Source organism: Ursus maritimus, unplaced genomic scaffold, assembly GCF_017311325.1.
Source record: "Ursus maritimus isolate PB19 unplaced genomic scaffold, ASM1731132v1 scaffold_12, whole genome shotgun sequence".
Taxonomy (NCBI): Eukaryota; Metazoa; Chordata; class Mammalia; order Carnivora; family Ursidae; genus Ursus; species Ursus maritimus.
Genome location: NW_024423564.1, coordinates 25,506,947 through 25,532,943, shown reverse-complemented (window position 1 = coordinate 25,532,943; position 25,997 = coordinate 25,506,947). Strand labels below are relative to the sequence as shown.

The 25,997-nt window shown below is 38.4% G+C and overlaps 1 long non-coding RNA gene across 6 annotated transcripts in view; it reads left to right on the top strand.

Moving 5' to 3' along the window:
• The window catches only part of LOC103669350, a 47,476-nt gene extending 21,757 nt beyond the window's left edge, over nucleotides 1-25,719 (top strand). For 4 of the 6 annotated variants that reach the window (XR_570244.2, XR_570248.2, XR_005834106.1 and 1 more), the window contains 4 exons: nucleotides 6,577-6,816; nucleotides 8,205-8,351; nucleotides 23,879-24,200; nucleotides 24,674-25,719. This is a non-coding gene — a long non-coding RNA (uncharacterized LOC103669350). Of the gene's footprint in view, nucleotides 1-6,576; nucleotides 6,817-8,181; nucleotides 8,352-23,878; nucleotides 24,201-24,673 lie in introns of all 6 variants that reach the window. The other 2 variants (XR_570246.2, XR_570245.2) reach the window with 2 other exon arrangements.
• The last annotated feature ends 278 nt before the right edge of the window (nucleotides 25,720-25,997 follow it).

The window sequence follows — 25,997 nt, the reverse complement described above, 5'->3', positions numbered from 1 at the left end:
ATTTCTGAAGGCAGACCAATACCCCAGCTTCTCTGTAGTTTGGTGGTGTGAGCCTTGATCAGAACTGTCTTCCTCAAGTCAGTTTGATTTCCTGTCTTCTTTCTTTATAGTAAAAAAAATACTGATTAAGCAGCTAGAGTCAGGATGCAAACCCGGATCTGGCTGACCCTACAACCTTGAGCTTCCTTTCCAAACTTCCTTGGAGACAACCTCTGCTAATGGTTTGATATTTTTCTTACCGTTTCTTCTTCTTCTTTTTTTTAATGACTAAACAAATATTATGGTATATGTAAATATTTAAATTTATGATATATGTTGCCAAGTTATCATTCAATTTGGCTTTACTAATTTATACTTTCTCTAACACTTATATGCTAGCTATCTTATGTTGCACCCCAGAGAGGGGTGCCCTCTACCCTTTTCTACCCTGTTTTGTGCTCTGAGAAGCTGACCTGGGAGTATAGGTCCCTTCCCTTCAGGCTTCTGGTTGGGCCAGGTTGTCTGGGCGGGGAGGCACTGGCAGGAGATGAGAAGGAAGGAGAGTTAAGAGGTTCCGCTTCTCCTTGGCTCTTCTTGTGGTGTTAATCGAGGGCTGGCTGCGTTCCCAGACCTACTGTTACAGTTCTCTCTGCTCCACTTTGTTTTTCTAGTCCTGGAGACTGCCCTCTTCCTTGTCGGTTCCTTCCACCCTGCTTGACACCCTTATGGATAACCCTTTTATTAAATGCTCTTCAAATTACCCAATTTGAGTGTGTTCTTAATTTCCTGTCTGGACTCTGAGTAATACCACTTGCATAAGGGTGTCTTTTCCTTCCACATTTCATGTCAACATAGGGTATTGCCCACGTTTTTAATCATTTCAGTTCTCATAAGGGGAAAATGGTATCTTGTTTTAATTTATATTTTTTTGATTATTATTGCATTTGAACATCTGTTCATATGTTAATTGACTATTTGCATATTTCTCTTAATTGCTTGTTAATATTCTTTGACCATTTTTCTTTTGGGTGATCTCTCTTTCTCTTTTAAATTCCTGTTAAGAGTGGAGTATTTGTTCCTATTATATTTTCCAACTGATTGTTGGTATAAGTGAAAATTATTGCTTTCATATTTTGTTATTCCTCTAAACTCTCTGTTAGTTTTAATAGATGTTCACTGATTCTCTTAGATTTTCTAATATCATTTACAAAGAATGATAATGCTATCTCTCCCCTTCTGATGTATGCCACGTTTCTTTATCCCATTTTACTACACTGGCTAGATCCTCCAGCACACTCCTGGACAACAGGGGTGTCAGTGGGAATCTTTGTCTTATTCCTGACTCTAGCTCTGCTTTTCCCAGAGGGTGCTTCACAGAATGCAAACACTGACAGATACCCCTTGAGAAAAGTTTAGACCGGTGTGGGAAGCACTACGTATTCTTACAGAGTCCCAGTGCACATGAGCATGTTAAAAGCTCTAAGTTGATTTTTTGTTTTGTTTTGTTTTGGTGGTCTTTTTTTTTTTTTTTTTTTGGTCTTTGCCTAATATAGCTCTGGTACTGAATTTTATGTAGTACATTATCAGCTTGGTAATTTCCATAGGTCCTGGAGGACCAAAATACAAACAAAATATTTTGTAATAATATAGCTAAATCACTGTGGTTTTATGCAAAAACTGAATTATTCTAAGGCTTCTTTATGATGTCTCTTCTCAACGCTTATTAGTATAGAAACATAAGCCACTGTATTTTGAATGTAAGGGATCATAGGAATCATCCACCACTTCGGTACATTTTACTCTCAAAAAAACAGCCGAGATTAAAACACTAGCTTAAATTGAAGGATGGCTGTCAGGAAATGCAGCTGGTTTCTCTCCCTCTCTTCTCTGTTTTATGCACACACACTCACACAACCAACCAGCCAACCAGACGAATAAAACATTCCAACAAAGAGACCTCAAGTTACTGTTTTTCTCATGTGCAGGCTTCCTTATTAACCCTGTCTCCCATCTATCCAATACCTTTCCATTGTTCCTTTCTGCCTCCTTTCCTTTCTTCTGGTGAGCGTGCATGTGTGTGCGTGCGTGTGCGTGAGCGTGAGCATGTATCGTCTCCAGGAAAATCTCTATCCTCCCTCTTTTCCCATTGCAGTTATCAGTTAAAAATTACTGTTATCGTTGTTGATAAAAATCAAGTGAATATTAGAGAATTCTTGCAACAAGAAAAGAAAAACGCACTCGTTTTTTAAACTCCCCTCCACTGTATAATTAATACATGTTATGTTTTCACACGAAATTAAGACCTGTACAGAATTGGTGACAACAACCTCGAAAGGCCTTGAAAAACCTCAGAAGTCCCCTTCAGAATTCTCACAAATGTCTCATCTACATTTACTTTCTCTTCCAATTAAGTCTATTATTCCCAGAGCATTTAAGAATAATAAACTATCTTTTATTCAATTTAACTTTCCATTTGCTTTAATTACTAGTATTGAAACAGTTTTGCTTTCTGCTATATTTCATTGCAAGCCTTTCAGCTACACTATAAAGCTAAATTAAGGCTTTTATAGATTTTTTTTTAGGATGAACCTGATCCTTATTTATTGCTTCTAGGGTAATATTCTTCTTAAGTCTCAAAAAACTGACATGTAAGTAAACTCTTAGAAAATAACTCACTCATAAATTGGCAATTTCCTGTGTGGTGAATAAAAAAAAAAAAAAAAGATGGACACCTATTTTTACAGAATTTCTTTAGTTCAATTAGGCCATTTTTGTGAGTGTGAATTTAAATCACATTTCAAGGTTAATATAGATTTACAGAAATTCAGTGTTACCTCAACTTAATTGTTATGCCGTTATTTTAGTCATATGTTTATTTTTCATTTTTAGTGAAATTTCTTTGATTTCTGAAGTTGGAATTCCCATGTTTAAAAGAATAGATCCCTAGGGGCGCCTGGGTGGCACAGCGGTTAAGCGTCTGCCTTCAGCTCAGGGCGTGAGACCGGCGTTGTGGGATCGAGCCCCACATCAGGCTCCTCCATTATGAGCCTGCTTCTTCCTCTCCCACTCCCCCTGCTTGTGTTCCCTCTCTCGCTGGCTGTCTCTATCTCTGTCGAATAAATAAATAAAATCTTTAAAAAAAAAAAAAAGATCCCTGACTTGATGTTAAATGAGATGGCACACCGATTTTTTGGGGGGAGGGATTTGGTAGGGGGTGGTGTCTGGAAAAATGCTTTTTTCGTTAAATAGATCTGTAAGAAGAAAAATTCTTTATTGCTAATGAATGCAGGGATTTTACTTACTGGAAGTAGTCAAGTGGTCTAGTACAAAAATGCATATTGCATTATGAACCATAACATTGTGAGTTTTGTAATATAAGAGCTGCTAAATATATTTTGAATATCACGAAGACTGTATTTCTTCCCCGGAGCATGCTCTTTGTTATACCCTGCTTCTCATATTCTTATCTTTTTCAGGAGTAGTGAATCTCAATAAAATCTATGGATTGTGTTATGTTTAAAGGCTATTTACTGAACCAATATTTTCACAGATAAGATCAATAATAGATGTGTAAACCTTTGAAATTTAGATTGGAGGGGAAGCGGCCTAATAAAACTCTGGTACTGAATTTTATACAACATCTTACCAGCCTTTTAATTTTATATTCAGGTCCCGAAGGATCAGAAGACAAACTGAACACATCTGCAATTATCTGGATTTAGCCCCAATGGTTTTATGCAAAAACTCTGAATGCATTTAAGGTTTATGTATTGTGAAGACACTGTGTAATGGTTACTCATTTCATTTCTTTGTTAAGAACCTTTGTCTAATGTTAAAATTTTGAAGGAAAAGTTTTATGTTTATACCTATTTAGTTGCACCATTAGTTCAAGCTATAGACTAAGGAAGTGCTTGAGTTCTAAAGCATGTTTCATTCAATGATTATTTTATAGAGTTGGTATCTAATGCTGTATTTGTAAAGCCATCAGTTATCAAACCACGTAAGTGTTAAATTCCTTTTGAAGCTTTCAAGAGGTATTTTAATTAAGTTTTCAAAATTGCTTTTGGATCATCTTCACAATTCTTTAGTGCTTTATTTCCATTAACAAAATAGTAATTAAAATTAAATTTTAAAGGAAATAACCACAGTAGGTCATACTTTTATTAACTCGAGGTAGATAATGAACCTGTCCTATATAAAGACTGAGCTAAATCTGCTGAGAGGCTGGGGATACTATATTTTAATTAAGGTAATCCTTGTTTGCATCTAACAAACAGCATTGCCACTTAGAAATTTAAGATCTTAGTGATGCATATTAGTACGTTACCTCAACAATCTAATAGAGATTTAATACTTGTGTTTTAAAGAGCAATTTGTCATAAATTAAGAGCATTTGCATAGTAAATTTCAAGGATGTTATTCTTTGCAGAGTTTTCTATAATTAAGGAATACATTAAACATTAAAATTTTACAATTTTTGTAGTACTAGGAAAGCTTGCTTTGTTATTAAACTGAGCCTTATTTTCAGCAGCACATAACCCTATGGAAAAGTCCATCCTTAATAAAGACATAATGAATGTACTGTCACTAAAATTTTTTTTCCGTCTTTAATCTTGAGTGAAGGCTTATGTGTTTAAGGAATGTTTTATCATGCAAAATGCAGCCCTGAAGATGTCTATTTACTTGGATGGAGAGTATTTAATCATTTAAAAAGTAGGCCGAAGAGACTTACCCCAACCATACTGCTGAATAGTTGTAAGCTGCATCATATATAAATTAAGTGTTCTGTAACTGGAGTTAAGGGTAGAATCTTTCTTTAGTCAGTTAAGTATTTACAATATTTGTATCTACTTTAGTTAGTTAAAGGAATTAAAAAAGCCCATTTTAATTAGGAATGACAACTTTATTCTCAAGGTTTCTTTTCTTTTGGTGGCTAACAAGATAATTCTAGCATTTGCATTTTATAGATCCAGAGAGAATGATTTTACCAAATATAGTTTAGGATTAGGCTCAGCAGCCTGGTTCACCCGTGGTCAGATGGATTTTTGACCTGTGGCAAGAGTCTCTGTCACTTAGACATTTTTACCTGGGGATAACCTTAGGATATGAAAGGATGTGTTCCTCAGAGAAGGACTTTATACCTTACTCAGTTTACCTCAGATTACTGTGTATTCTTCCTTCTCATTATCTTCTCCTGTAAACTACCTGACTCCCTTTGCTTTTTCCAACCAAGAGGGAAGGATCTGGACTCTGTGCCACCAGGATCCACAGAGTTTGTTGGCTTGAACTTCTAGTAAATTTTTTAAAGTTTCCCCTTGGCAGGAAACACAAGTGTTTATTGAACATTCATTTAGTGAGTGTCTTCTGTCAAAGAATTAGTTCGGGTTATATGGGTGTGGACATTATGTGACTCATGATTTTTAACTCAGCACTGCATCAGTTCTAATAATAATAATAAAATATTTAGATCCTTAGTTTTATCATATGCTGGAGCCAGTATGGAAAGTGATATTACACTGTTCTCATAATTTAGAGATTTCTATGCTGTCAATATATCATCATCATCATCATTATATAATTAGCTATGAGTCTAATAGTTGTAATGTGTTATAGTTAGTTACAGCTAAGAAATAATAGTAATGAAAGAGGATATTCCAATTCTTCCTTTCATTAGAAGGACAGGTTGAAATATAAATAGTAGGCATATGACAACAATAGGTTGTGATTTCAAATCTCAAAATTGTAATTATTCGGTGGGTGATCTTGGGCTATTAACTTGACAGTTCTAGTGGTTTCACAGATAACATCTGTGGCGAAGATTCTTTCTTGCCCTGTTTGTGCCACCAGCTGCCCATCTCTGCCCCTCAGTATTTAAGAGTTGAAAAATTAAAGCCCAGAAAGAGAAAATGACTGATTGAGGGATATCACTAAATAATTTAAAAATAAAAAAGAATAGTGGATGCCGATCAACTTCTCCAGACCACTCAGTCCTCAGGATGGATTAAGTGTTCCCGTGAGGGGTGGAGTGCTGAGTTTTACCACTGGGACTTAGGGAGGAATTGCCAAAATGTCTGGGACGGCAAAGAATCTACAACCTAAGGTCTTAGATTAAAACTACTTTCAGGCTATTTTGTTGTTGAGGTTGTACTGTGTTAGATGCTGAGCAAAACCTGGTGATTGGAAGCTGGTCAGTGAAGATACCAAGCTGTAGATGACCCAATCTCCACTCCGTTGTAGCTGGAAGAGCCAGAACTAGCATTCAGCACTTTTCAGCACTTTTCAACACTATTCAGCGCTTTCTATGTCAGGCACAAGCATTTCACATTTACTAACCTATTTAATTATCACTACGACTTCATGAAGTTAGGACTGTTACCACTCCCATTTTACTTATGAGAAAAGTGAGGCACAAAGAAGAGAACATTGTCCATTTAAGGAAGTCAGAGGTCTGGGAAGCTACTCTAGGCAATCCGATGCCATAGCCTAACTGTTAAGCGCTTTACTATTCTACCACTTGATATTCTGTGGGCTGTCCAAGGAAAATTGGTACAAGGGTCTGCATGGAGCCCAGATCTTTCCCTCTGTGATTCTTTTTAGGTTGGAAGTAGCTCTAATGGAGGACACACCTGGGAAGGGGTCTGAGAAAAGAGCAGAAAAGAGAAAATCTCAAGCAGACTACGTACTGAGCACGGAGCCACCGCAGGGCTCCATCCCAGGACCCTGAGATCACGAGCGGAGCCAAAACGGGGAGTGTGACACTTAGTAGACTGCGCCACCCAGCCACCTTAGGAGATGTGACTTTTCACGTTGGTTCTGCAGCTCCTGGCATGACCTCAGGTGAGCTGCGGAAGCTCTCTGAATTTCCTGCGCGGTAAAGTAGTGATGCTAATGTCCACATGATGGGGTTGGTGTTCCGTGTCACCCAAGTGGCTAATGCCTTGTTCAAAGCAAGAGCTTTATCCACAGTAGCTATTGTTAGGATTTACCCAGTTATTACACTTAGAGAAATAAGGGATCGCAGTTGTACTCTTGTGCCCAAAGTGTTCCTGTCCAAAAGTTAAAGTCTCCCTCATTTTTGTTAATCTTGGTGGCCCCTGTTTCTGTGATGTGGGTTTGACAATTGTGTTTTCAAATAAATGTAACTTTCTCTTCTGGTTGCTTGGTACTCATGTTTTTCCACATGAGTAGGTAATAAGCATCTGCATGAGATTGGAGGCTCCCTGCAAAAATCCAAGATCTTTTTATGAGGCACTTACTTGCGGTTAATCTCTATGAAAACACTTTGTGGGAATTCGCAGTGGTTAGACTGATTTTGGAAGGACAATCCTAACATAGGATGTTTTCATTTGGAAAGAGGCGAGGGAGTTTTATTTTTTCATGTCAGTAAATACAGAGTACCCCCCATGGGCCAGATATCGTGCCTATGTAGGGTGAATACATTTCGTTTTAAGAGGTCACTGAGCACTTGATGGACGCTGTTTGCTATGCTGTGTTCAGCTGGATTGTGATCCCAAGCGGGCAGGAAAGAGTTCAGGTGTCGAGAGAGGGGGTGACAAAATCGAACTACGTATTTACTGCGTATGATATAACTACCACAATATGAGCAAAACCCAAACCCAAGTCATGTTGTATTAGAATCTCCCTGTATTTATAAAGTGTTTTGAATATGTTGACTCTTTTGGACTTTTTTCTATTATATCTAAATATAGTTTGCATTATGCATTGATTATATGATCACTGGTATATTTTGCCTCACTCGTAGCTTCATTTTATAGCCACTTGATATGATCAGCATACAGATAGGAGTTTATCTTCCAAGAGAAGTTATTAATTATTTTCATGTGTGTAACAAAGACATAGACCCTTCCCTTTAGGAGTTTCAAGTTTAAACTAGACAGTACTAAGACCCAAACACTCTATAATATCAAACAGGTACCTACATTGAATAAAACACTTTGTATTTCCAGAAATGTCACTTACCTAACTTAATCAGCATGTGTGCCAGTAATTTTTGCTTCTGTTTCTGCAAAAACAGAAAGAACTAATGATTCAGTCCTAATGGGGAAAGAGCAAAGATGTCACAAAATCATACAGTTTTTTAAGTTAGTTTTTTTCATACTTCTTATTAGGGTTCTGCTCTTTATCTATAACTGCTGCTCTAAAATATTAACCTTTAAAAAAATTCCTTGCACCCCGTTGTAGCTCTGTGATCTGCCCTATTACAGCATTCTGAATGTTTATACATCGTTGGGAATCCCCAGCGGGTCTACCTAAATTCCCCGAAGAGAAAGAAAAATTCCAATCATTGTTTCCTCTTCCTGCTTTTGTTCCCAGAGAGAACAGACCTGCTCGTCGAGAGCAAACACACAGAGGTAAGAGATCAGTGAAATTGTAGGACAAGGTGCGGAGTTCTGCTTTGTGGAGCAAAAGGAGTGAGCCCCTCAGTCTCCATGAGGTGTCTCGCTGGCTGTGGAGGGTTTGTGTGAACTGTCAGTTGAAAGCATTGACAGTGTTCCATTAGTAATGAATTATGGGAGTAATTTCATTAATTCTTTACCTCAGTCAGGACATGTTAGTTTAAGTTGCTCAACCAAACATTAAAAGAACCACTGCATTGTAACCTTTTAGTCTTTTACCGTGTAACCTGGGACAGCAAAGAAATAAATTAGCGTTAACATTCCTTTTAAAAAAAATGAGTGGAGATAAGCAGTGGACATAATTTTTCCTGTTTTTAATTTAATAGCAGGTTTATGGTTTTATGCAAAACCATTCACATTACATTTGACCCTCTGGGAGCTGCCTGTTGTTTTTTTTTTTTCTTCTGTGGGTATAATTTTGAGTCTTTAATAATCTGTTGTTAAATCCAGTCTGAGTTTGATTAATGAATTGTGATGAGCCAGTGCATTAATTTGCAGGTTTGGTCTAATGCCCTAAAAGGCTGCTTTGCCGTGGATGTTATTAACGCTAAACTCCTCCGGAGGAGCCGTGGGATGGCAGTGTGCCCCAAATAATGGACAAGCTACATCTTTGGGAAATCCCAATGAGGGAACTATAGCTCTAGAAGTGACTATGGAGCTATGTTATTGAAGGAGAAAATCCTGATTGAGTTTAATGTCCTAGAACAGGGGCTGCAGAGCCCAGGGGTTCTCTGGATGGAATTCAGGGGGGCCTGTGGATTTAGATAGTAAAACAATTCTTTACTTTCATTAGGCTTTAACTGAAATTTCACATTTTGTTCAATTATAAATGTAGGCAGCAGACCACAGAATTATTAAGAGTATCTGTGACTTTGTCACCAATGAAAATCACAGATTTTTTAATAGCATATTATGGGGTTGCAGGTAGCTCAACATGCCATTTGTGCTTATCACTGCTTCAAAATTATAGTTGTTATTAGGACAGCTGCTGGGTCTGGTTATTTAATGTGTTAGTAAAGAAATACACATAGCACAAATTTTTAAGGTGATAACCATATTTCAATATGATTGGTTATATTTGTATTCTTGTTTTAGACATTTAAATACATGATTCTGAGACGGGGTCTATGGCCCCCAGATGGTTAAGAACTCCCCTTTCCAGAGTGGCTGTTGGCCGTGCCACCATCTTTTTCTTTGGTAAATTGATACTTTACTTCTTCCTCAGAGCTCTATTTTCAGGAGCAGGTCAAGGTTCAGGTGTGTTACCCATGTGGCCAGATGATAGCAGTGACTGTGTGCTGCTAATGTTACCAACTTCTCATTTATTCTCCTACTTTCCTCCTTCCAGGCTCCTGGAAGCTATGGACTGTTTATTTTATTTGCTGTTAATTTCCCAAGCACATATTATACTGTTTGACATAGTAGGCATTTGGAAAATATTTAATGAATGAATGATAGTTTAGGAGGAAATAATTTTTTTTGCCCCGTTTGAGTAAATCTGGGTTTTAAAATCATTTTGTTGTTGTTGTTGTTGTTTTAAAGATTTTATTTGTTTATTTGACAGAGAGAGAAAGAGAGAGGCAGCGCGAGAGAGAACACAAGCAGGGGGAGTGGGAGAGGGAGAAGCAGGCTTCCCGCTGAGCAGGGAGCCTGATGCGGGGCTCCATCCCAGAATGCTGGGATCATGACCTGAGCAGAAGGCAGACGCTTAATGACTGAGCCACCCAGGCGCCCCTGAAATAATTTTTTAAAGTGAAAGAAAAATCTGGTCACATTCTGAAGAGTTTATTGCATTATAAAATGTATTTACAAGGCATTAGGAATGTTTATAGGAACTAATATTAACCAGTTTATTGTCCAGCAGCTCAGTTTATCGGGTAACTGTAGACTCTCATAACTGATTTTTAAAAAGCATTGTTATCATTAAACAAAGAGAACTGGAATTCTCCAAAGGCAAATATAGCTGCAGAGAGATAAGAAAATTAGATTAAGGAAAGAGATTACCATGTGTGCTGGGAGCGTGTATAAGTGTGTGGATGTGTTTTTGTGTGTGTCTCTGTGTGTGAAGAGACCCAGCCCGCATGAGAGAGTCTTTAGAGCTGTAAGTTGCCTTGGAGATTATTTTTCAATTTAATTTAACAAGTATTGAAACTGAAGCACAAAGAGGTTAAATGATCAGTGACCTCCTAATTGCTAAATCCAATAAAGCCTTCCTGGACCTTATCTTACTCGACCATGCTCCTGCATTTATGTTGTTTACCTTTTACTTTTTCTGAAAGTCTGTGCGTGTGCTGTTTGTGCCACCCAGAATGCCTTCCTTTCCTGTTCCTTTCTATCTCTGCCCCTACCCTTCCTCCAGAAGAACCCATCTTTCACACTCACCTGGTCTCCATCCTTCAAGTAGAGCTTTGCTCTAGTTCCATGTTTATCAATTTTTTTTATCCTTGCTGTCCCTAAGTAGCCTTTTTAGACATTAAAAAAAAACTCTCCTCATTCTCTCCTCCACCAAACGCTGGTGTAATTTTAGAACCACGGATATACTATAGATCAGTTTATGTACTCTAGCTTTTTGCAGGGCAACAAACCATTATAATATCTAAGCTATTCCCACCTCCAAGAACCAATTTCACCTCTCTGGGGGTTGGATCACCCCTGCTGAGAATGCACACTCTTGTAGAATTCAAATGTCGCCAGACTGTGGATTCAAAAGAGGTTGCGAAGGGCACCAACTTCTAGCCATTTTGCTCACAGAAATTCCAGTCTTTCCTATTGGATTTCTTCCCTCTGCCAACTTTTCAGGAGTGTTTACCTGTTTCGTATAAAAGTAGGTTTTGTTCTGTCTGCCTGTCTCTACCTGTGGGGGAACTGGGAGCATAGTCACTATGTTAAGGATGGACTGGAAAAGAATTGTTCTCCATTTTGTCTTTGGTCAGCATGGTCAAGCCCAGTGAAATGCGGCTGGTGGGCAGTGAGAACGTTCTTGTTGCTGCCACAACTGCCCACTGGGTAGGAAGATGGTCACCCTCACGGCTCTTGCTGCTGGCAGCAGGTGCTTGTGTTTACTAGCCTTTGCCCAGGTCTCTGGTTGAGTAATTGCCCAGCCAAGTGTGCTTTTTGGTGATATTAACTCTTTCAATTCCCATCTTACACAATTGTTTTCTCTAGGGTGCATCTGAGACGCCAGGTCAACTGTGCAACTTCCCGAGTATCCCACAGTCTCTCTGTCCTCCATGCTTGGCCCATGCTGTTCCATCACCCTGGAATTTTCTTCTCCTTTTTAACTAGATAACTGTACTCTCAGTTACCATATTACAATATCATTCTTTTCAGGAAGCTCCTCAAATGCTCCTCCACGGTCTACGTGTGGATACCTTTCCGGCAAGCTCCCACGGTATCCTGTATTCCTAGAGTTATTATATACAGACTGCTTATTTTTCTGTATATCCCATGATCATTTAGCCTCCTTACATGCAGAAAGCATGAGGGTTATGAGGTTTAGCAAATGAAAATACAAGATGCTCAGTTAAATTTGATTTTCAAATAAACAACAAATATTTTTTTAGTATAATTATGTCCCATAATTGAATATTTGCATATGGGGCATACATATTTGAATCTGGGACATACGTATACTAAGAATTATTCATTATTTATATGCCATTAACTGGCCATTCTGTATTTTACCTGGCAATCCTAAGATCATGTCATGTGTTTTACTATATTCCTGGAGCCTAGCACAGTTCCAATCATCTAGGAGACACTCTGTAAATCCTTACGTAGTGGATGAATTTATTTTAGAAGCTGTGATAGAGCAGTGAACAAAACAAACGTCTTTGCCTTCTTGGAGGTTATATTCTAGTGGGTGTATATAAATAATAAATAAATAAGTTAAAATACATAGCGTGTCAGTGTTGGTAAGAGCTATGGAGGAAAATGAAGCAGAAAAGGGGATATAACATGTCTAACATAGGACTGATTTTTCTTCTTGTCAAACTTGCTGTATGTTCATTCTTTCTCATTTCAGCTGATGGCAACTCCATTCTTACAGTTGTTTAGATCAAACCCCTGGAAAGTCATCCTTCCTCTTTCTGTTATACCCCTCATCCAATCTGTTAGGAAATCTTATGTGTTCTACCTTCAGAAAGCATCCAGAATCTGACCACTTGTTACCATCTCTACTAAAAAGTCATTGGTCCAAGCCACCATCAGCCCTCACCTGGATTACTGCAATAGCATCTGGGATGGCATCACTTCTGCCCTTGTCTCTGTATGCCCCATTTTCAACACAGTAATAGAAAGAGATTTTTAAAAATGTAACTCAGATCATGTCATTCCTTTCTTCAAAACATTCCAATGCCCCCCTATTTTCCTCATTTTAAAAGGCAGAGTCCTTAAAATGATCTCTGGCTTTTGCACTTGTTCTCCCTGCTGTGAACACTCTTCTCCCTATATCTTTTCAAAGTTTTGTTCAGATGTCATTCCTCTCAATAAAGCTTACTCCAAACACCCTTTTTATAATTCAATTTAAACTCCTTTCGCATGCCCTCTGAACAGTCTGACAAACATTCCTTGGCCTGCCCCAGTTTTATTTCCAAACCTCCAACACACTGTATAATTAAAGTATCTATGCTTATTGTCTATCTCTTCCTTCTAGAATCTAGGCCACATGAAGGCAAGAATTTTTGTTTTGTTTACTCATTTGTCCTAAGCACCTAAGTACCTGGCTCACTTTGGCACTGGATAAATATCTGGTGAATTGAACTGCAAAGAGATTGGAAGTTGTTGGTAGTGGAAGGAATTGCAATGATAATGGTCAGGGATGAAGGTGATATTTGTGCAGAGATCTGGAGAAGTGAGGGAATGAGCCATGTGAATCTGGGTGAAGAAATATCCAGGCACATGGAATAATGAGTACAAATGTCACAGGGCAGGAATGTGCCTGTCATGTTTGCAAAGGGCAGGGAGGCAGTAAGGCTAGAGCAGAGTGGTCAAGACGTGGGGGGTAGGCGATGAAGTAGGAGACGGGATGGCAGTCCAGATGATGGAGAGACATAGTTGTGACCATTATTTGACTTTTATTGTGAGTGACAGGTGAAGTCAGTTGGGCAGTTTTGTGGAGAGTGGTGACATAATGTGATTCAGCCTTAACAGCTTACCCTAATGACTGTGTTGACAATCAGCTATAATGAGCAAGGGTAGAAGAAGGAAGACCAGATACGGAATGGAAATGAATCAAGAAAGAGATGATATTGGTTTATACAGGGTTAGCAGCTGGAGGTAGTGAGAAATGACCAGATTCTGGATAAATTTTGAGTTGAAGCTGACAGGAAATGTTGATGATCTGGATGTGAGGTGTGAGAAAAAGGAGAGTCAGGAGTAATTTCTGATTATTTTTTTAAGTAAAACTTTCCTTGCAGGATAATCATGCATACAGAAACATGCCCAAATCGTAAGTGTAGAGCATGTTGAATTTTTCTCAAAGGGACAATACTCATGTAATCACCTCCTTCAGCAAGATAAAAACATGACCAGCCCCTGCTATGCTGCTTCTCAGCCATCGTCCCTCCTCGAATAACTATCATCACTGGTTTTTTCCCACTAAGCACAGCTTAACCTGTGTTCACAAGTTTTGATGTCAGGTTTTCATTATCGTTCAGTTCAAAATATTTTCTAACTTCTATTCTGACTTCTTTCACCGATTTCTAATATTTGGTGGATGTTCTAGTTTTTATTTGGTTACTGACTTCTTGCTTAATTCCACTGGTTCCAAGAATACATTAATGGTTTCAATATTTGAAATGTTGGGGGACTTAGGAAGTCATTTTATCGCCCAGGATGTGGTCAGTTTTGGTAAATGTTTCACATTCCCTTATTAGATGGAGAATCCTGTATCTGTCAATTAAATTAAGTTTATTAATATATTATTTAGCCTGATTGTTCAGTGAGTAATTTTTCAAAGTTTGTTGAAGCCTCCTACTATAATTGTGGACTTGTCTCTTTCTATATTTAGTTCTGTTCATTTTTTATTTACTTTTTGAGAGACTGAATTTAAAATTGTCATATCTTTCTAGTAGGTTAACTTTTTTTTACTATTTAAAAAGTTCTTTTATTGTCAAATAAATCATACACACAAAAGAAAGATAATGTATATAGTTTAAAGAATAATAGAAAAATAAGAGTCTGTGAATGCACAACACAGCTTAAAGATACCCCTGTTCCCATTTACGTTCCTGCCTAGTTCTCTCTCATACTACTATCCTGGATTTTTTTCCTAAAGATTTATTTATTTATTTGAGAGAGAGTGAGCGCGCGCGAGAGAGAACATGTGAGTGGTGAGTTGGGTGGAGGGGCAGAGGGATAGAATCTTCAAGTAGACTCCCCACTGACTGCCAAGCCCGACTTGGGCTTCCATCTCACAACCCATGAGATCATGACCTGAGCTGAAACCAAGAGTCAGCACTCAACCGACTGAGCCACCCAGTCATCCGTATCCTGGATTTTTTGTTAATTGCTCTTGCTGTTATAAAGTCTTAACATAATTATAAACATCCCTAAATTATTGTTTAGTTTTATCATTTTTTCATCTCCACATCTGCAGATTAACTTTTAAATATCATTATGAAATGTCCCTTTTTATGTTTAGTGATAGTGCTTACATATCTCTCCACTCTTTCTCTGCAATTTCAGATGTGCTTATTTAGCAATGTACAGTTGAATTTTTATTTTTTCATTTACTTGAACAAACTTTACCTTCCAGTTGAAGTATTTAGTCCATTTACATTTAATATAAGTAATGTAAGGATGTATTTGGGATTATATTTACAGGCTATAACAGCATGCATCTTTACTTAATAGAGTCTAATACAAATTACCACTTCTCAGACAACACTAGGATTTAATAACATATTAATTCCATTTATCTCCTTTGGCTATGAGAGTTATTGCTCTCATGCATCTTAATCATGTATTTTAAACTTCATAGTATATTATTATTGTTTTGTAGTCAATAGTCATTTATATTTATACTCATATTTACCTTTCTATTTCTCTTCATTCCTTCCTGAATTTCTGTCTTTCCATCTGGGATCATGTTCCTCCTGTCTAAAATCCCCTTTAGTATTTCTTTTAGTATGAGTCTGCTGACAACAAATGCTCTTTTTTTTTTTTTATGCCTTTATATCTGAAGGATGTTTTTAGTGTGTATAAACTACCAAGTTATGGGGCGCCTGGGTGGCTCAGTCGTTAAGCATCTGCCTTCGGCTCAGGGTGTGATCCTGGCGTTCTGGGATCGAGCCCCACATCAGGCTCCTCCGCTATGAGCCTGCTTCTTCCTCTCCCACGCCCCCTGCTTGTGTTCCCTCTCTCACTGGCTGTCTCTCTCTCTCTCAAATAAATAGATAAAATCTTTAAAAAAAAAAAACTACTAAGTTGTCAACATTTCTTTCAGCACTTAAGATGCGTTCTGTTTTCTTCTGTCTTCCAAGGTCTCTGTTCAGAGCTTAGTTGTCATTGTTGTAGCTCCTTTGAAGGTAATATACTTTTTCATCTGGTTGTTCTTGTGGCTTAGTTTTTGTCTTTGCCATTTGGCAGTTTTACTATGATGTGACTAGTAGCTTATTTATCTTGCTTGGAGTTTGATATCTTTCATCTCTTTTAGAAAATTCTCAGGCATTATGTCTTCAACATTGCTTTGGCCCCCATTCCCTCTGGAACACACCTCTGGATATCCAGTTACATTTACACTACACTTTTGCCATCATTCATGTGTCTCTCGCACTGTTTTCTATATTTCCATTCTTTTTTTTTTCCTTTGTTTTTTGGGCTGAATATTTTCTACTGAGCTATCCTACAGTACTAATTCTCTTTTCACCTGTGTTTAATCAGCTCGTAAACCCTTCTGTTGACATCTTGATTTTAATTATTGTATCTTTCAGTTCTAGAATTTCCACTTGGTTCTTTTTTAATGGATTCCATTTTTTCTAGTGAAGCTATCTTGTCATCTGGTTTTGAATATATTTATCCATGTTTGATAACTTTAATATCTGAATTATCTGTGGCCCTTTTTCTATTGTCTTTCTTTTTCTTTTTTCTGATTTCTTGGTATGTTGGCTAATATTTTATTGAGTGCCAGAAATTTTGTATGAAAAATTGTAAAGGCTCTGGATGGTGCTATTTTTCTCTAGAGAAGGTTAACTTTATACAATGGTAGGCAGCTGGAATAAGAGCAGAGCAACTCAGTCCAATCAGTGTATGACTGAAAAGAATTGGTTTTCAAAATTTGTAAGGTTCTAGAGTCATCTGCTTAGGTTCAACTTGTAGGCTGGGTAATCTTGGACAGTACTGAATGTTTCTATTCATCACTTTTTTCATTGATATTACAGGGAAAATAATAGTACTTTCCTCACAGGGTAGTTGAGAAAAAATTAAATGAGCTCATATATGAAAAGTACTTGGATTAGTACAATAGTAAGTGGTCAGTAAGTGTTTGTTAGTGTAGCTATTAAGTATTGCCCTGGTTAAACCAACATCCAAGGCCAAAATCTTCTCCTTCCATTCCTGCATTTAACAAATATTAATTGGAATGGCTACTGATGGAACTCAATATGTGGAGAAAGATTAGACCTTGTTAGAGGAGAGGATCAGGAAATAGGGTGGAAATGTAAAACACTTAAAACAGTTGCTATATGGATAATAGAGTCAAAGATATAATGTAAGCATCTCAGTGCTGGTCCATTGTTATTCCAGATAATTTCCTATATATAATTCAGTTAGTTCCCATAACGCTAAGTGGAGTTTCAAGGTGTAAGTCTTCCACTGTGGAGGTGATTTTAAAGACTGGTCAAGTTCCTATTTGCTCTCTCTGAAGCGGGAGGAGTGGTTAGAGCAAGTGAGCCTCAGGAAGAAGGAGTAAATAGTTTCTAACATTCTCCCCATTCTATCTCCTGGGCTTTGTTTTACTTCCTTTTGGAGTGGTGCATTCTTGATGCAGGCTCCAAGAAAGATGTTCTATCAACAGTGAATTAGACATAATTTCATTAGAGAATTTCCCAACTAATGTTTCTTCTTCACTCTTATAAGAATCATCCTAGTAGGATCATTCTAGTTTGATCGGATTCAAGGTACATGATTATGCCACAGACACTGTACATGAAAGCAATCTGTGTTTTGACTGGTGATAAATTGATAATCACCTAGCTGGCTCAGCCAGTCCACGGAGAGGCAGTTAATATTGTGAAACTTCAATAAAGTCGGCTGTCAATGCGATAGATATTACAGGTGAACTCCTTGATCTCTCATTGTAATCCTTTGAATCTCTGTTATCCATCACTCTATAATACATTTGTTTAGGAGGAAAATAAGCTTCTAAAATCTCACCATCAAAGTAAGTCTCCACAATAACATTTCTAAATCTGACATACAAGTCTCAACAATACTGTCAGAACACTATTTAGTGAGGTGATGTAAATTTACAGAAGGATGGCAAGAGATTGAAAACTGTTCCCCTTTGTTTTCTTGGACAATAAAAAAGTTTTAGAAGCATATCCTTTTCCACTCCCCTTACCAACCAGTCCTTTGAGTAACAGGTCTTGGTATTAAGCTTCTGAAATTTTCCGACTGCTAAGTGTTAAGTGGTACAAAGAGTAAGAATTAGATTACAAAAGGTACAGCTTTATTCTTATGAATGGAAGCAAAACTCTGAAGAAGCAAGTAATATCGACAGATGTTTTTTATTTAGGAAAAAGGATTAAATTCTTTTTTGTTTTAGTTATCTTGTATACTTGGTTTCATTGTCAAAATGAGTTATCACCTCAGTAATTCTTCTCAGAGAACTTTTATCCCACAAAGGCCAACACTCAAGAGTAAAACCAGTCGTGGCTCCACTTAGTATTTCTAGGGTGTTACCTTTTGTGAAGAAGACATTTACTCTTCTCATGGTATATTTTGAATTTATATGAACATTCTAATGAATGATCTTATTGTATGCAGTTCAGTCTCCGGAGGAAAGAATTTTCTTCTGTTTAATCTCAGGAAATAGGATCAGCTCTGCCAAAGTATTATAGAGCCCAAGGAAACACCTCCTGTATTTAAATTAAGCAGCTTTAAAATTGCTTAAGGGGGTCTTAGTAATTAGAATTCCAGTGAAGAAAGCTTGGGAAGGCTTCAGAATGCTGTATCTGAATCCACTTCTCTTCCACTCCTGGTGGGAATTTTGAAGGGATTTCATATCGTTTCCCTAGGTCAATTACAGACCTACTTTCCCCAATAATTTTGGAATTCATTATTCTCAAATATCAAATACACAAAGGAAAATATAGTCTTTAAGCTATGGCATGAGACACAGTAAGTGAATCAAAGGATTCTTATAGTTTCAAAAAAAGTTTGGTTTTTGCCATCCTTATTCAGAATAGGCTGGGAGAAGCATGGAATCGAAAGCTTCTGAGGACACGGACTTCACGACAGCAAGCACCTTGAGGACAGGGACATGTATCGTAACTGTTCTCAGAGCAACGTGCATGATATTTTTTGCACGATTTACGCTCAACAAATGTGTGATTAAATCTACTGGTTTCTATTGCTTGGAAAAATACTTCTCACTTAGGCATTCTAGAGCAGCCTGATTGTTTTGAAAGAGATGGATCGTGTCAGAATGTGTTTCAAGCAATCTGTAGTGTGTTTTACTTGTAGTTGATCTCTTGTGCCAGTTGGACCTTCCTGCTGTCCGTAGAATGTTGCTACCTAACAGGATGTCTGCTGGCTTTTGAACCTATCATAACTAAATTAAATTAAAGGGCTGGAAAGCAAGGAAGGCAAGCATAAGATTAATTTTTTTTTTACATATGGTAAATTATTATTTCCAAAAAGAAAATTATATCTAACATTGTAATTAAAGCAGAATTTCACAGACTTATTGGAGGCATCGTGTAATATTTTTAATCATAGTAATAAGCAGTAAGTTGAAATGCTCAGAAAAGAAATAGTAATAATAGCTAATATTTGTTGACTACTTAGATGAGCCGTATTCTTAATCTTTAGGAGCAGAGCCTTCCAGAGCTGGGTCACATTTTCCATTTTTTTAATTCAACAAGGTGGCCACTGTATTTTAGTCTCAACTTAATTTCTTTCAGTCCTAGGTACGTGGGGCTATGTTCATTTTCATAGTCATGGTAAAGGTTTTAGATCTTTTAATAGCATTTCATCAGATGCTTCTAAGGACCTGACAGAAAATTCTGCACCCCATTTACCTTGTGTCTTAAGCCACATTCAGTTCTCCATTCTGGGACATCTTCAGTCATTGGACTCTGAGGAATTTCAAGAGCTCACCAAGGCACTTCATTTTGTTAAATGCTCCCAGTGAGCCTTCATGTGGTATGTGGAATTTCATTAATTTGGAACTCAATGTCATTGCATTCAGACAAGGCCAGTCTAGAGGGCAGAATTTTGGAGGAATTCACAGAAAGGAGGATGCTGGAATACCCAAAGGAGGAACATAGAGGTAATATACCGATATTGTTATTTACCACACAGAAGATGAGCTTCAAAGGATTTTTAAACCATTTTAAACCTCTTGGTATAAAAAAAAGCTGATAGAGAAATAAATTTATTGGATTTGGGAAAGACATATGGCACCTGCATCATGACACGCAGTGACAAAGTTGTGAGCAGATAAACAGAGAGCAGAAGAACTCACTCTCTTTCTCTCTCTGCGGCTGGTGCATAGTAAGCTTCCAATTAACTTTTGTTGAGGGGATAAAAGAAATTGCTGTGAAGTAAGATCTCTTAGGATACTAGACCAAAATACCAAAAGCAGGATCATCTCAAAAGAACGTTAACTCTGGATTTCCTTGTGCAAATGAGGAGGACAGTGTGAGGGGCAGTGGGGACAAGTGATAAAATGCTTGCTCCCTCAAGATTCGGTGTGTCCATTCACTAACACACCTTACAGTGTAAAGAAGGCTGGTGTAAGCAGGGACCTGTGGAGCCAACAAGCTTTTGTTTGATTTTTAAAACTTTTTTATTTGCTTCTTTGCCTCATCCCGTCAACCATACTGCTATGTGAGAGTAGGAGGGGTGGGATAAACTTAGACGAGTCACTTGACTTGGATTTTTCATCTCTAAGGAAATGGGGTTATAACAGGTGAGACTTGATGTCTTTGTGAGCTATTATCTTGGATTTTTTTCTTTCTTTCCCCTTCTCTCTTACTTGTAACTCATCTCCATTCGGTTTTATTTATTTTTTATTTATATTGTATAGGCTCACCCCAAAATTATAAAATGTCTAGGAGAATATACTTATGTTTGTCTTTGCCTTTTGCTATTTGATTAGAGCCCAGGCACTGTGAGGTTACACCATTAACTTGTAAATTTCTATCTGATGGAAAAAATAATCTCAAAGATTTAATTAATTACCCTGAGGACGTTAACCAGCTTTGTACCTAACCTACCAGTTTTATTCTATCTTTCCTTTATTAGATTGCCTGTAAACCCTAATTCCTCAAGTGCTCTTTGTTTTTATTTATTTCTTATTTTTAGTCAAGTATAATTAACACAGTGTTATATTAGTTTCAGGTGTACGATATAATGATTTGACAATTCTATACATATCTCAGTGCTCATTAAGATAAGTGTACTCTTAATGCCCTTTATGTACTAATTGGGCTGTATGTTTGTTGGTATACCCAGAGTTTCTGATTTTAAGACTTTACCTGCAAATGAAAAGAGCGCAGAAAGAAAATGAGAGATTGATTGAGGTGGGGTGGTGATGTATAAAGGGGCAGCTGAAGAAAGACTGATTCCCTGGTCCCTTATTTTAAGGAATTTAATAAGATGAAGAATGGAATCCCCAACAGGAGAGAAATCCACAGAAATGGATTTCTTTCCATAGTTAAGATGTTATATGATGTTCCTGGAAAGACCTGTGCAGGTCCATGCTCTGGCAGTCCCCAAGCAGGAGGGCTTCCCCTAGCTGCCCCCTGTTCCCCACCCTGACTCACACACCTGACAGAGCGGCAGCCCGCTATTCCCTTCTAGAAGTCTTGGGACAAGATTCTCAAGATGGAGTGGTCTTTGAGAGAGAGATATCAACATGCTGTCATAGCCCCGCAGCTTACATTTGTCTCTCTCTCTATTAATTCTCTAGGTTGAACAGGGATCTGCTTTTCCTTGTTTTAGGAATTACCCTATTGGGACAAATAGCTGTTCAGTAATATGATGGGGAAGAAGGGTTATCAAGTTTATTGGTCTGAATTCTCACTTTTTGAAAGCAATCTATCCTGCAATTGCTTCAGATATCAGTTCTAAGTTTCATAAAGTTAAGCTCATTGAGTTTTGGGGCATTATTTCCAGTGAGCCCTGGACTGTGTATGGAACACAGTAACATGTATGTAACATCTGAAAAGTCATTACTTAAAAAATTATGAATAGCAATTGTATGTTAGGAGCTTCATGGATTTTTTTAAAATGTATTTTCAAAAATTAGATTAAAAAAACATAAATCAGCTGTATCTTCCAGTGAATTAGGAAAGCCATAATACTGTTTACTTGGGGCTAAAATAATCCCCAGTATACCTATCTAGTTCTTGGGTCATACTGCATCCAGTCTCGGTGGAATACTAGGGGACTTCAGAGCTCTACCGATGAATCACAGACTGCAACCAGGGATGCGAACAGAAATGCTCAGGTGGTCTCCGTGAAAGCGGTCTTGGACGTGGAAGATGCCCAATAAACATTTACTGAAAGACTGAGGAAATTGCTGAGAGCATGGTGGAGGAGGGGAGGTTTCTGGCAACTTTATAAAGCATAGCAAAAGTAAACCGTTATCTCATGCGGCAAACCACAGCACAGAGGGACTGAGGCAGGTGAACCAGGTGCCGTAGGTCTAACTCAGGCCCTGCTCCAGACTTGTGTCTGTGGGCGAGATATTTTAACTTCTGTGAGCCTCAGTTGCCTCTCTGTAAAAGGAAGTGGTTTCCTAACCATGGTTTTCCTTTTTCAAACTCAATTTTCTGGAGAATTCTAATACACACTATAGGAAGAGTAGACCCTCTTGGCTTGACTCAAGGAAGGCAGACCTTAGCCCTGCGTGCTGTGCCACGCCCTTGACCCACTCAGCACATGGTTTGAAAGGGGTTGGACTTCATCTGTGAGGTCGTTTGCGGGTGGTGTTAATAACCAGGGTTACAAGCAGCTGCCCGGAGGCCAGGGGAGGGCAGTCGAGGACATATTTTGAGAAGTCCTACTTTAGAGTGTCATCTCCCCTCAACCCTGTTCTGGCCCCTGCGGTCTCTAAGTCAGTTGATGGCATCACAATCTGTTGTCTCCTACACCTAAACCCCGGGAATTATCCAAGACCGCCCCCTCAGTGCCCATATCCACTAAGTCACCAACTGCTCTCGGTTTTCATCTGTGAACATTTCTGAAACCAACCATTTCTTCTCCAACTCCACTACCACCCCCAGCATTAGGCCTTTATCCTCTTTCTCTTGGACAATCACAAAAAACCCTGACCAGTCTTTCGACCTTCAGTCTCAGTCCATCCCCATCTGTGCCACTCCTTAACAGAAGTCTTTTCATTGCTCCTTGTGGCCTAAAGGACAATCCAATCTCCTTGGGAGGGCAGATGGCCTCTCCATGACCGGCCCGACCCACCTCCCCAGCCTCTACTCACGTGTGCCCTCTCGTACTTTATGCTCTGGCAGGATCAAGTGGCCCAGAGTTCTTCAGATATACCGGGTCCTGTTACACCTTCACCCTTGGGTCCCGGTGATTCTTCTCCTATCTTGCCCTCTACCTTTCTTTTCTGTAGCTCCTTTATAGTCTTTCCTTAAGACTTGTGCCAGTGTTATCCCTACAGAAGGCCAGCTAAGGGCCCCACTATGTCTGTTAGGACTCTGCTTGCTGCTACCACATTATATTAAAATTATCCAGATAGATGTAGTTCCTCCACTACATTGTAACTCACTGGAGACCAGTATTATTTCTTTTTATACCTCTTATTCCCCCGTGTCAAATACAGTGCCCATGAGCGTCTCAGTAAGCAGCCTGTCATGGGATTATCTCTGGTCTCAACACATCAGCTCACTGATTCAGTTTCCCGTGAGATCAGTCAAGAGACGTAAGTGAACTTAGGGGCAAGGAAAGGGCTAATGTAAAGTGTAATACTTTCAAAAAAAAAAAACTTTTTCATATAAATGCTATTCTAGTATTTATCATAAAGCTATTTAGAGCTTTAAAAGTTCTGTTTGCTTTTCATTTTAATAAACTGCATCATTTAAGAAGAGAAAAGTCAAAATACACAAGTGAAAAATGGTGAGTAAATTTATTCAAGTAAACCTTTGGGTATTTTGAGTAAATTGCCAATAGTTCCTTTGTCTTAGCGTCAGACTCATGGAGGGTGAGTGCCTCCTGTGTCCCCCAACCCTGGCATAGTTGAGGATCAGGAAAGCACGCTTCTTCAGTATATAATTCTCTCTTTCCTTGTCTAGGACGAAGGCCACCTCTAGCCTATATGGCACCTTCGTGTGAATGGGGAAAAAGCAACTCCTCTGTAGTGATGCAGCCCCAAGGGCACAGGGTTTAGCAACAGAACCAGGACTTTGTGCTCAGGCAAAGGTGACTGCCCTCTCGGCAGATGGCCCCATAGGACGGGAAGCTGGATGGGAGCGCCTCCGCCAGGTGCCTGTAGGAAGGGCACAGACTGACCGCGCCTAAAGCAAAGAGCTGCACATTTCCTCCTTGTCCTCAATGATAATCTGTGGCTGCCAACTAAGCAGGGAGGGCATAGTTGTCTCCCTGAAGAGCATTGTGGTAGGTTTTCTTGTTAAGTCTAGCTTGCCGTTCTGATGGGGCTGGATAGTGGCGTTCCGTGGTGCTTTCTGAGCTGTGACCCAGAGAAAGCCCTTCTTTGCATAGAATTGTCATTTTGTATAGCTCATTTTGCTAAGTGACAAAGCTGATTCTGTCACAACATGAGCCAAACAAAATGGTGATCACTGGCTCACGCGTGAGGGATCTCTTCGTTTCCACACACCCTGTGGTAAGCATTATTCACGAGCAGTTAATTATTGGTCTTCATGCATAAAATGAATGTGACATTTGAGACATGTTTATTGTTTGTTACATTTTTTTTTTTTTTCAAAACTCCAGCTACTGAAATTGGCCAAAATTACCATCACAAAGCACAGCTTTTGTACATCCGGGGTTGTATTCTGATCTCTGACCAGTGGGAACAACATGCAGTTGTGATATACACACGGACAGACTTTTCTTTTTATTGACAGGAGGGATGGAGTTTCTTGAACAACTGCTCAGGCTGAAACAACTGCTGAGTTCCACCAGGGGCTGCTGTTGAACTTCTAAAAAAAAATCATATTTTGGAGAAGAAGGGGGTGGTGGTGGATGGGGAGGAAGGGATTGGGGGGGAAGAGGAATAGAAAAAAAATCTTGGAAGAAAACCTGACATTTCTGTCTAAGGTGGAGGAGCATGCTTTGCTGATGCCACATGTGGAATGTTTCGGAAGTGTCAGTAATAAATACTTCTATCAGAAATCTTCTCATTCTATATCTCTGCATATTATACCCCAAGGAGAGTCATACAAAGACATCGCTGTCAGGGTCTAATTTTGGATCTGAAAACTATGGCGGTTGTCAGGCATCATTTCCCATGTGTGATATTTATCTCCTCTCACAAACAAACTGAGTGCAGGGTTTTTAATTAATTTCCAAGTGTCTCCCATGATAATTTCCCCCCTAATATATTAATACGATGATTTAAACCTTCATTCAGAGGCAGACTTTTGGTTGGAAATCACTAAAGGCTTAGATGGTGTTTAGTATTATCAATAAGTTACACGTTCGTTGGTTGCAGGGAATCAATAAAGTTGCCTTTTCCTCATTTTTATTTTTAGAGGCATCAGTGGGATTGTATCTCTTTTAAGTACATTAAGGAAATCATGAGTGAGCTGATTTTGTTATTTTTCTTCTCATGATTGGAGGCAGTTCTTGGGCTGCTTCTCTTACTGCTTGTGGTGGAGTTACTTTAAGAAAAGTTCTTGATTTGATGAGAAGAGAGTGAATTTTCTTCTGTAAAGTATTCCCTTCAGAGAAACTTGATTTTTTTTTTTTAAATAAAGGAACCAGAAATAGACCATGGAAAGGGGCATATCCCTGAAATGTGCAAATCAGTTGGGGACAGCAAGTGGATTCACCTCTTCTTTCCCTGCCCAATCTCTCTTTCAATAAAAAATGTGGAATAAAAAGCATAATATCGTAAAAATACTAAGGACAGGAGGAGGATGGAATTATAACGCATGTTTCTTAAATAGCATATTTTTAAAAGAAATGAAAATAAAAAATGTATGTCTTCCATAGGAAGTCACATTTGGTAGAATTTTATTTATTTCTTGGCAATGCTTATATCTTTATTATTATCATACTCTTAGCTAAAAGGTTGGTTGCCCTAAATTTCATCAAGATTTTTTTCTCAATTCACCTTTAAGATATTCGATTACTGGGGTGACAGGGCAGTCCTTGAAGAAATATTTATCTTTCTCTGAAAAGGACATTCAAACACCATTGGAAAATCATGACACTAAAAGGTCAATT